This window comes from Mirounga leonina, unplaced genomic scaffold, assembly GCF_011800145.1.
Source record: "Mirounga leonina isolate KUSES-001 unplaced genomic scaffold, KU_Mleo_1.0 Mir_200, whole genome shotgun sequence".
NCBI lineage: Eukaryota > Metazoa > Chordata > Mammalia > Carnivora > Phocidae > Mirounga > Mirounga leonina.
In genome coordinates, this window is record NW_023270503.1 from 22,456,418 (window position 1) to 22,468,440 (window position 12,023).

Genomic DNA, 12,023 nt, shown 5'->3' on the forward strand with positions numbered 1-12,023 from the left:
GGGAGAGCTTCAGACATTGCTGTTTGTTTCCTGGTCCCTTTGCTCTGACACCAAACCACAAGTCCTACGTCTCTCTGTGCTCCTGGAAGGCACCCGAATCGTTCCTGACAGTTTCACTTACTGGTATTTCCCCCCAGCTTCCAGAATTAGGGTTGAGTGAATGATTCTTACTCTGCTTCCTAACAGAACAGTTTTTGAAGATCTTTCATTTTCGCATGTGTCCTTTCTCTGCAGTGCCTCCCGGGCAGCCACCCTAGAGCCATGAGACTGTGGTTAAGTTGGCTTCAAAGGGTTTTTTTTTCCCCATGGGCTCCAGCCACTTATGTGAAAGAGACCTGTGAGCATTTACTATGTTATTACCCCAGCTTATATATACTTAGATTGCTTGTCTTTAGGCAGTCAGCATGTTATATAGGCTATCGCCACAATTCTCTGGTTCTTCCTGGCTCTGTCCTACCCCAACAGAAGTGCCGGCTGGATGACATCCAGGGGCAGAACACGGTGCAGGAGGATGAGGAAAGGCTGCCCCCCTGACTCCTGGTGGGTCGTGTGCAGCATGGAGGTGTGCAAATGGCCAAAGCGGTCTACTTAGACAGGATGGTGGCAGTGGCATTCCGGTTCTTAGACGTACAGATAGGATGTCTTGGTAATGAACCTCCCACACTGTTTCCCTGGATCAAATTCTCCTTTGTTTCAGGAGGCTAAGCCTTTTCTTTGCCTGACTTGTAAAAGAAGAGACTAGTACTGTTAAGCCCTTGATTGAAGAGCAGACACGAAGCCCTTCGTGTACTTTGTGGAGGGGGTGCAACTTACCCTCCAGTGATGTGTGTTGTCCTGTCCACCTCTGCCTCCGGAAGGACATGGAGAGAGGTGACCTGACAAGTGTCCTGCTCTGAAGTCCTCAGCGGTCTCGGGCGTACACTGATGATAGGAAAAACCTTCCCAATGTCGTACCTTTCAAGGCTCTTTCTGGAGAGGCCATCTGATCTTGCTTTTCAGAAGAGGTTTACCCTGGAGGCACTGCATCACCTTTGAATCTCGGAGCAACTGGCAAGACCAGGGGCTGCAGCAAAGGGGCTGCCCGGAAGGTTGCCCGGCACGCTTTGGCATTTTTCCACCACTAGGACGACGGCCTGGGAATTTGCCTGAGATTTGAGGTCAGCCTGGGTCAGGTCCAGGATGTCAGAGGCCAGGTAGGAACCACTAGGTGGGATGTAGCGGACTCTTGGGTGTCTCCGCTTTGCAGCCGGGGACACAGTAGAACTTGCAGAAGGAGATGGAGGTAACCAGAGAAGGCTTTCTGCAAGTGGGACAGCGTGGTCCGCGCAGCTTTGCAAGGGTTGTCGGGGCTAGGCAGAGTGACCCTAATAGGATTTTAGACCCTGAAGGCAAAGCAGATCCTGTGACCGTAACCTCCTGGTCCTGAATAATTGAGCAATTGCTTCTTATGAGCCCACCTCCCCACCCCTCAGCCCCAAGCAAAATGAACCTGAGTCAGTGTTAAGAGCGGAGAACCTGACAGGTTCCAACCTAGTGAGGTGTAGCCGGTGAGCAGACCTGCCCTCTGAGCTCTGATGTCTGCTTGCCCAGTCATGTGATTAGCCCTTCTGCCTGTGGCTAGCCACAGGTAAATTGAGCGCTGTTTATACCCTCCTGCTTGGTCTGGGAGCCCATAGCACAGCTGTCTGATCAGCCTAGGTAAGGCAAATCTCCTTTTGAATTTGTGCCTCCCCCACCTTCCCACTGAACTTACTTCACCCCAGGTAATAGCATGGGCCCTGAGCTTTCCATTTAGCTGAACTGGTCAGTGGCCATCTCTTATTTACCCTTTAATAAGAGTTGGGGAATTCTAGAACTAGAGGAGACTCAGACTCCTCTTCTACACTTCCCTGTCTTCTGGGAGCCGGGGGCAGGGGGGGTGGGTACTAATGAGACATCAGGGGCATGTCATTCTCTTTCCCCAGAGCTGTTCAGGGGCAGACTCCACAAAGTCTTCCTCATCTGATTGTGATCAGCAAGGTCTTCCTTTTATCTAGCTGGACTCTCTCCTATTCTAACTAAAGTCTGTTTCCTTCCCTTCATTTTTGCATCCACACAGAAGAAGACTAATAAATTCTAAGTCCTTTCACCGTTCCCTGGGACCTACCTACCTTCCTGTCAGCCATGTTTACCCATCTTCTGTGAGATCTCACTGGTTTCTGCATTCCTGTGGCAGAGCAGTAATGGCCAATGAATGCCCAGTGCTAACTTTGCTGGGCATAGCCAAGGTTCTGTCCAGTTCCAGCTGTGTTTCTGGACCTGTAGGAGCCCTTTCATTCTGCCCACAGTCTTGGTCTTGCTCCCGGGATGACGTGACCTTTCTTAATTTAACATTGCCTCCTTCATCCGGTATCTTTATTCTACCTTGTCCTGATTTACATCTTTCAATTCCTTGCCTCAGATTAAGCTTCAGTCACTGTTTTGTTTCCTCCTGCCCACCTTCCCTTTCCCCAAATTAGAAGTCCAGAGCAGTGACCCAATTGAATTTGACTACAACCTGCCAAGATTGAAACGCTAAAGGGTTTAGATCCTTGCTGAGTAGTGAATTGAAATTTCTGTCTTCCCAAATTAAGCCAGTTCTTTTTTTTCTCTCACAACTTTATTTTGGAAGAATTTCAAACCTACAGAAAAGTTATAAGCACAATGCATACCCATTTATCTTTCACATAGACTCATCGATAACTTTTTGCCTACAGTTGTCAAATTTCTTTTCTCTCCTTCTGGGTATTACATATGTGTGTGTCTAGACTTATATGTGCATCCATATGTGTGTTTTGTTTATTTGTTTTGAACTGTTTGAAAATAAATGGCAAATACCATGACACTTTTTGCCCTTAACCACAATGGTATCTCCTGAGAATAAGGCCATTCTTCTACGTAATCCTGATATCATTATTACCCTGAAGAAATTATCTATAATCCCATATCATCTAGTATCCAGTCCCTTTTCAAATTTCCCCTCTGATTGCTCTTTTTTTTTTTTTTTAAGATTTTTATTTTTTTAAAGCAATCTCAACACCCAACATGGGGCTGGAGCTTACAACTCTGAGATCAGGAGTCACATGCTCTACTGACTGAGCCAGCCAGGTGCCCCTTGTTTTTGTCTTTGAGCCAGAATCCAGTAAAGACTCTTGTTTGGTTATATCTTTTTATTTATTTATTTATTTTAAAGATTTTATTTACTTATTTGAGAGAGCGAGAGAGCACAAGCAGGGGGAGCGGCAGAGGGAGAGGCAGAAGCAGGCTCCCCACCGAGCAGGGAACCCGATGCGGGGCTCAGTCCCAGGACCCTGAGATCATGACCTGAGCCGAAGGCGGATGCTTAACCGGCTCAGCCACCCAGGTGCCCCAGTTATGTCTTTTTAAAATGTTTATCTAGAATTCCCCTTCCACTAGTGTTTTTGGTTTTTAATGACTTTGAAAAGCATGGACCAGTTCTGCCTTCTAGCTGTCCCACATTCTGGATTTTTCTGGCTGTTTTTTCATGGTGGCATTTAACTTGTTCCTCTATCCCCTGTATTTCCTGCAAATGGATAGTTAGGTCTGGGCCTGATTTGATTCTGGTAAAACATTTCTAGCAAGAACATTTCGTGGGTGAAGTTGTGTACTTTGTATCACTTTAGGAGGTATATTAGGTCAGAGTGTCCATTACTAGTAATGGCTAAACCTGATCACTTGAGGTGGTGACCACCAGACTTCCCACTGTAAAACTACATTATTCTTTTAATAAGTGGTTTATGGGGTGATACTTTGGCATTATTTAAAAATTCTGTTCCCTACAGTGTTTGGCACCCACTGATGACTCTTCCTAAGAGATTACTTTGGGGTTGCATAAGGCTAGTTCTGAATTAGCATTTATGGATGTGAGTATGGACATGAGAAGTTCAAAAGAGGAATAAAAATTTTTTTCTTTTGGGTTTTGAAGTCATAGGTGGGGGGGGAAGGCAACAAAATGGGGTCAAATTCTGTCAAAGACTAGGTATATTGTGTGACTTGGTATTGATAATTGAGTAATAGTTGCTTACACATATATTGCTGTCTAGCAGTTTGCTTCAGGTCAGGGGAAGGCAGGCTGGATGGAGCTAAAAATAAGTCCTAGTTGGTTCACAAAACAGAAATTATTTTGACTATTTGGGAGTTAGCTATAATTCTGTTCCCATTTCCTTTTCTTCCTTTCACACAGTTTCCACTCTCCTCACTAAAAAAGGAATCTCTCATTTTTTAGTTGTTTTCTTCTCCCCCTTGACCCACCCAAGATGCCCAGTGGGTAAAACAGTGTTCCTGAGACCCAGGAATGATCACCCTGGTTCCTAGCAAGGGAAAGGACTAGAACTCTTCCAACCCGTGGACTAGTTCCTGAACCAAAGCAGCCAGGTGGTCATGATGATTGAGTTTGACAGTGGAACACAGGGGTGGGGATTCTATTCTCACAAGTCTTCTGGGGAACAAAGATCTGCATCTCCGTTTGCTCTGTGGCCCTGGAGAAATCAGCTCACCTCTTTACATGAGGGTGCGTCACAGGCCCCCACCTGTGACCCCTTGGGAAGCTCTGCATCCTCTTCCATCGATGAATTCACGCGAGTATAGGGTGCGCACCTTCAGAGCAGGAATCAGCGAGTTTCAGTCACATGTGTCCTCTCACAGGGTTTATTGTAGATGAACCTCCTTGATCTCTGGTTCTTCCTCTCCCTCACTTATCTTACAAGACTGCCTGAGAGCTGACTGGATGTTGTGATTTCTTCTTGACTTGATAGGAATCAGACTGTTGTGAGAAGCGGAGATACTGAAGGGTTTATGCCTGTCCTCTGAGTTTATAGGCCACCCAGAGATTCGTCGCTCCCAAATAACCATGGGTGGGGATTTTTTTTTTTTTTTTTTAAGATGGAGAGGGCTAGGCTATGTGCTATTTATGCTATTCTTGCAGAGGCCAAGTGGCTCCCAAAGGAAAGCATGCTCCAATCACTAACTGCTAGTATTTTGTTTTGTTTTAAGAATGTTGAAATCCTACAGAACTCTTCAGAGAATTCAGATAAAAGGTGAAAAGTTCACACCACTTCCTTTTCTTCTAACTGCAGCTTCTTGAGAATTGAACAACCGTCTAAATAACTGTTGTCTACTCTTTATACACACACGTGCGCACGCTCACACACTTGGGATCACCCTTTTCCCTCCTTCCTGATGCAGAGAGCATATTCTTTATTTTTTTCTGCCCAGTGACCTCTCTAGATGGGTTTCTCCTGGCCCTTCTCTCCAGCTTCCCATAGATGTGGTCTGCGTGCTGGGAAGTCAGACACGGGGCCAGAAATGCTTTCACGTGAGCTGCACACTTAACCGTGGAATTAGCAATTAATTGAGGGCCTGGCTGAGTAGTTTTTCATGCGTATACAACTATCATCACTCTTGTCTCTTTAGATAAGCCTTCTTGGTCAGGGAAATGTGACGTTCCTCTTCTTCCCTTCTTTCTTTTTAACTCTAGTTTCTGTAGCTTTTTCTCCCTATTGTGGCTGAAGTGAGCTCTCTGCTTGGTGTTGAAAGGGTTTAAAGCCCCAGGTGTAATTTTCCCAGCTGGGATGGATGGGGTCTCCTTGGGCTTTCCAAGGGGGGCTTCTGACTCTTGTATGGTCACATTGGGGATTTCAGTTTGACCACAACTTCCCTCCCAGACCCACACGTCCCTGAGTTAAGCAGCTCAGCGGCGCCGGACCACAGGTTGCTCAGAAGACCGCCTGCAGTGTTTAATCCCGACACACACTGAAATGGAAAAAGAATCCCTATCAAGCTGCTGGAAGGAACTTCCCCCTCCTTACTGCCAATCTGTTATTGGGAAAATGTTTAGAAATGCTGATTCCCTGGTTTACTTGGCTTCTCTCCAGATTAACATATCCCCCTCCCTCCTGGCCCCCAGCAGAAGTGCTGCATCACAGCCGGGGCAGGGACGGGGCAGGGCCTGCCCCCTTGATGGCCAGCCTTGTGCCCGGTCGCAGCTTCCTAGACTGCCCCGCCCCTGCCTGCTCCTCTTTCTGAAGGAAGATCAGCGACGGAAACAAGCAGATTGCAGAAAAACACGTATCATAGGATCTCATTTTATTAAAAAGACACGCATACATGCGTGCATGGGGAGAGATCAGGAAGGATGTGGACAGGAGGCGATCTCTGGGCCGGGGACATGCACAGTTTTAACTTTTCAGTTTTTGCTCATCTGCATTTTCTTATTTCCTCCAGTATAGCTCCAGCTTCTGGTACTGTGAGCTATCTCTATTTAAAAGGGGAGGTGGGAGACTAGTGCTAATAATGCTTCAAAGCCCAACAACGTGAGAAAGTGACTGACTCGTAGCTCATTTGCTAGACTAGCTAGTTGTTGAGTTTGGGCCACGCGTATGATCTCATCGGCTGTCTTTCTGCCTTCTGCAGTCCTTCTTGGGTATTTTGGGATCTCTAGGCCTCGTGTTAATGGAGGGTGGGGGAGAGTAGCCTTGTCTCATTTCCCAGGCTTCTTCATTGCTTCAAAGGTGGTAACGTGAGTGACGTCGCCCCCCGCCCCCTGCCCAGCTGGGACCCTTTGGCCAGCGGCTGCTTTCTGCTTGTAAGCTGCCAAACCTCCACCCCACACTCTATCTCTGGCCAAGCTGAGAAAGGCAGCCACAAAAGCCTTACTTCCTGCATCATCTGCTGCCTTCCCCTGACCCCCTCCTGCCCTTCTTCTGAGTGTTGTCATCCTCCTCCTTTGGGTTCCTGGGGTGAGGGTTTGCTGGTGTGGTCAGGCCTGAGCCAGGGATAGGAGGGAGCCGGAGAGACAGTTTGGTGGTCCTTCTGAAGTGGCATTAGCTGGGGGGACCCCCGGGAGTTGTGTCTGGTAGCCTGGCCCCTAGGGATTACAGCAGCCTTGTACACTTCACCCCCGTGAGCAGCTTCAGGTGCTCCTCCTCCTGTATCACTGTGCTTATAGGTTGGCTCGGCCTGGGCGCCCAGAATCTGCTCATCAGAGGAATCAGCCCGTCCATGGTGGTGCGCCAGGCCCCTCTTGGCCGCTGTCGGTCCAGTGTCTTGTCTGCTCTTTGCTTTCTGCCCTATGGACTCCTCCCCCAACGCACAGACACCCGACCGCCGGCCCTCTGCCCTCAGAGCCCCAAATGCAGCAGTTGGGAAACAGAACCGAGTGGCTCTGGAAGATAGCACCTAAGGCTTCTTATCTCCGGTGTGTGTCGTTTTGTTTTGTTTTTTCCATTTGCTGTTGCCCAAGAACACAAGCATCCGCCACTGCTCAGCTGCATGGTGAAATGGCCTGGCCCCGTGCCAGGGTACTTCGCCAGGTGGTTGGGCTGTGGAGGCTGCTGCATGCGATGGGCCGATAATACCCCACAGCGCTGTAAACAGGACACTCCACCCTCCCGCCGGCACCCAGCCGGTGCCCCGGCAGCCTGCTGCTTTGTCGTGGCCCGTCATGATCTGGGCATCCCTTCTCAGATAGGGGAGCCGATTGTCCTCTTGCCCTCCCCCCCGTTTCCCAAATCTGAGAGGGGTACTTTCCAGAAATGAAACCAGTTCAGCTTCCAACCACAAGCAACCGTTGTGACTTCTCAGTGCTTCTTAGCTGACCATAATCACACAATGGCAGGGCAGAACCCAATCCCCAGATCTTTCCGGTATATCCATGAGGGAGAAGCCCATGAGCTCCCATTTCAACTACGCTCACTTGTCAGATTTCTTCGGGGACGTTCCCAGCTGAGCGAGGGCCCCCTGGGCAGCACAGGCACGTGCAAGCCGTCTCTGCACTGTTTCCTCAAGGCGGGGTCCGTGCTGGGTTAGGCTGTCACCGGTCAAAGCTTTGACGCTAAAGAAGTACACCTTCCCAAGGGACAGTGTGGCTGGAACTCATTCTGTGTGTCTTTTCTGGGCTGAATCCTTTTCTAGGCTCCTTTACCCCACCTTCTATCCTAAAGAATTGTGGAGGAGGGATGGTTTAAGTGACATGAAGTGGTTCAACCTAATCTGTTTAGTGAAGACTTAAAAGCAGTTTTGCAACTCCCCTCCTGTTCTTAAAGGCATCGATAGGAAGTAACCGTAGGCTGGGATTGAGCTTCCGCTTGCCAGGTGGGAGAGCAGGTCCAGGGAGGTTGGGTGTGTTGACTGCAGTGCCATCAGGAGGAAGGCAGAGCCTCGGTCGGAAGTGGGTCCCTCACATCTGAGCCTCTTGTGGACATTCGGGGGCCACACCGCTCCAGCCTGTTGCCCCTTGGACGATGGCACAAGACCTGTCGCTGTCTGATTCTAGCTTTAGTTTGTGTTGCACTTGGGGGGAACTTGGCACATCGGGTTAGCCCTTCATCAGTTTTGGCGCCCATGTTAGCAGGTGCTCACCAAACCACTTAGGACAAGGTTTCTGAAATAAGTGCTAATTTTTCATTTCCTATCAAAATCTAATTTTTCAAAAAGTGGCCCCCCTCATTTTCTGGGCATGAAGGAAACCTGCCATTTTAACTCTCTTCAGAGGTGTCGGGACATGCCAAGAATTGGGGGCTGGGGAGGGGAAGTGGGGACTTGCTGAGGTCTCTGAGACAGAAGGTGATTCTGTCACCTTGTGACTGGTAGGAGCTGTGGCAGCGGGAGGTTGTGGTCACCCTAGAAATAAGGCTGAGGCCCGGCTGCCTCCTTGGGGGAAAAGAAACTGAGGCAAGGCCTCCAGCTTGACTTGGATGCAGTGAGATCCTTGCAGGTCTGGCAGAGAGGAGGGCATCAGGGGCTACTGGTCCTGGATTGGGGAGCTCAGTTTCTCTCCATTCCTATCTCCCACCCCCGTCTTGTTTTCTTCCTTTATTTATTTATTTGTTTGTTTGTTTGTTTGTTTGTTTATTTATTTTTATTGTGTAATTTTTTTTGCATATGGAAGAGCAAGTCAGGACCCATGACGCCCTCAGAGTCTTTGTGAATCGCTTTGGTCAAAGGTAGCCAGAAAGCATGTAGAGTTGACCAAAGTGGATGGTTGGATTCTCACCATGAATTCCAGGATTCTGGGTCCTCCTTCACCCCAGGAGTACTGGGAGTACGGTCCCATCTCTGATGGCTGCCCTTGAGAGTGGATTCCTACTGTAGCTCATGAGTGGGGTGGGATATGAGGGGTAATGCGAACTGATACCAAACGCGTGTGGTTTAAATTGTCCCTGGGAGATAGTAGAATCCCAAGGTTTCAAAGACTTAAAAAAAAACAACCCAACCAACCCGAAAAACAGAAAGTCAGTACAGACACCTGGGCAATGCCTGCTATCAAAAGACTCCCTTCCCCGAAAAGGAGCAAAAAAGACAGTCCTTCCTGCAGGTGTCTAGGCAGGTGTCCCCTGCAACCTCAGAGAGCGTTCCTGATGCCAAAGGGCCAGGAGCCCGAGTGGGGTGATTGAAGAGGAAGGAGGCTTGGGTTTAGGCGTAGGACTGCCTCGGACCTCGTGGGCAACCTAGTCTAATCAGAGATTGGCCCTTTCCGGGCCTCGGTTCCCTTACTATCCCCCCAAGCCCCTTTTGGGGCTGATGGGAGAGTAAAAGACCCATATGAAAGGACTGTGCAGGTGGGGTGAACCTTAAAAGTTCTATATAAATACCGAAGAGCTCTCATGGTCTCAGTAAAAGAAAAATCTCCAGGAGGCTTTTGCTGCAGTTTCTGCCGAGGGCTGGGCGAGGCTGTTCCCAGAGATCCCTCCTCGCTGCTGAAGCAGCTGTCAGGATCACCGTGTTCTGGCCTTTATGGTGGCCTCTTGCTCATCGGCTTCCCACCTGCCTCTCTGCTGCTCTGTCACGTGTTCCCGTAAACTTGCTTTCTGGGGCTGCCGCCCGCCTCATCCCCAGGCTCTCCCAGACGGTTTCGGAGGCCCACAGGGCAGCAGTGTTGTGTCTGACCTGCCTGCCAGCATGCGTCAAAACCTCCCCAAAATATCTGGATCGACACCTTTTGATCTTAAACCCAGGACAGGAGAAAGGGTGGTTGGCATGCTAGTGTGGGAGGTGAAGTTGGGGCTTGAACCCAGCGTGCCTGTCACTGACTTACTGGTGACAAGGCACAGGGAGGAGAAGAGAGAGGCCAGGCCTTCCTGAGCCAGAGAGAGGTAGAGACAGGCAGCCCTAGGGGCTTTACTCGTGGGGGGCGGGTTGAGCATGGATGTGCAAGGCAGACAAACTTCAAATCCATGATATAATTAGAGCAGGTATTCCCTTGTAGTAACGGGTTTTTTATTTTATATGAATACTTAGGCATCTGCCAAACACCAGCCCTATGTTCTCGGCACTGTGTGGGGTACAAAGATAAATTAGAGACAGTCCTTGGCCGCGGGTTGTTTATTATCTAGGAGTTAAAATACCCATAATCCAAGAGAGAGGATTCTAAGTACTAGAAGAGTACAAAGTGCTGGGGAAAATCAGAAAATCCTTCCAGGGAATCCAGAAGGCTTTGTGGGTGTAAAGACAGGCTGGCCCCAACGCATGGGGCAGATTTCAACTCTGGGCACCTATGCAAAACCTCAGAGGAGGGAAGACACAGGATATGGGTGGGAAATGGTTCATAGTACAGCTTGTCCAGGACATAGAGACCTTGAAGAGGAGTGAAATGTACAGGAAAGGTAAGTGGGACCAGAACATGAGGCCTTTGGCTACTGTCTTCGAAAACGAGCCTTTGAAGAGTTTTAACAGAAATGTTAAGATCTTTTAAAAGGATATCTTGTAGGTCAATATATATTATTTGGAAGAGGGTTCATGGTATAAGGTGAAAACGTATTGCAAAACAATATGTATAGTATGGTCCCATTTTTTATTTTAAAACCTACACAGAGCGGTCAGGCTGACAAGGATCTCTCTCATAGTATTGCAGTGATTATCTCTGGATGTTGAGATTCGAGGTTTTTCTTTTTGTTTATATATTTCCTGACCTTTCTGCAATTCACACTTACTACTTTTGCAATGTATCATTTTCTTTTAAATGAACACAATGCTAGCTGAGGGAGAGGACTCAGAAATATGCCAGGAATTAGATAAAAACAGACTGAAAGTTATCCATGCAGTAACATTTGTGATATCTAGATTGTGGGCAGGGAGACCCCTCAAGTGGACAACTGTATACCAACCTAGTGGGATATTATGTAGTCATTGGAAATGACAAATATGTAGATTGTTGATACCTGGAAATGGGTATATGAAATGGGTAGAACAAAGGAGAACATAATGTATATTTCACATTGATTACTACTATGTCAAAATGTGTGTAAATACGTAAATGGATTTGGAGAATATACAGTGTTGTTAGCATCTGCTTTTCTATCATGGTAAATGCTTAACATAAATTTTACCATTTAACCATTTTAAGTTCATAATTCAGTGGCATTAAGTACATTCACGATATTGTGCAACCATCCCCACTCTCCATTTCTAGAAATTATCATCATGCCAAGCAGAAACTCTGTGCCCATAAATAATAACTCCCCATTCCCTTCACCCCCTAAGTCCCTCGTAACCTCTATTCTACTTTCTGTCGCTATGACTTTGCCTCACAGAAGTAGAATCATACAATATTAGTCCTTTTGTGTCTGTTTTATTTCACTTAGTATAATGTTTTGAAGTTTCGTTGTATTGTAGAATGTATCAGAATTTCATCCCCCTTTGAGATTAATGATCCAGCGCATGTATACACCACATTTGGTTTATCCATTCATATGTTGATGGACATTTGGTTGCTTCTACCTTTCGGTTGTTGTGAATAGCGCTGCTATGAACATGAGTGCGCAAGACCCTGCTTTCAGTTCTTCTGTATATTTACCTAGAAGCGCAATGGCTGGATTGTATGGTAATTTTATGTTTAATTTTTTGAGGAACTGCCAACCTGTTGGTGTCTTTTTAATATAAAGCTCTTCAAGTTTATTTATACCTACGATCCTAAATGCACACATGAATTATCAAGGGATTACTACAGATGTGAAAATGTTTTGCTCTGTTAAAGGAAAGAGGCTTTA

At 47.5% G+C, this 12,023-nt stretch overlaps 1 protein-coding gene across 1 annotated transcript in view; it reads left to right on the plus strand.

The window, feature by feature from the left end:
- Positions 1–12,023, plus strand: part of FAM117A (family with sequence similarity 117 member A) — a 42,464-nt gene that overhangs the window by 11,739 nt on the left and 18,702 nt on the right. The window lies entirely within an intron of this gene.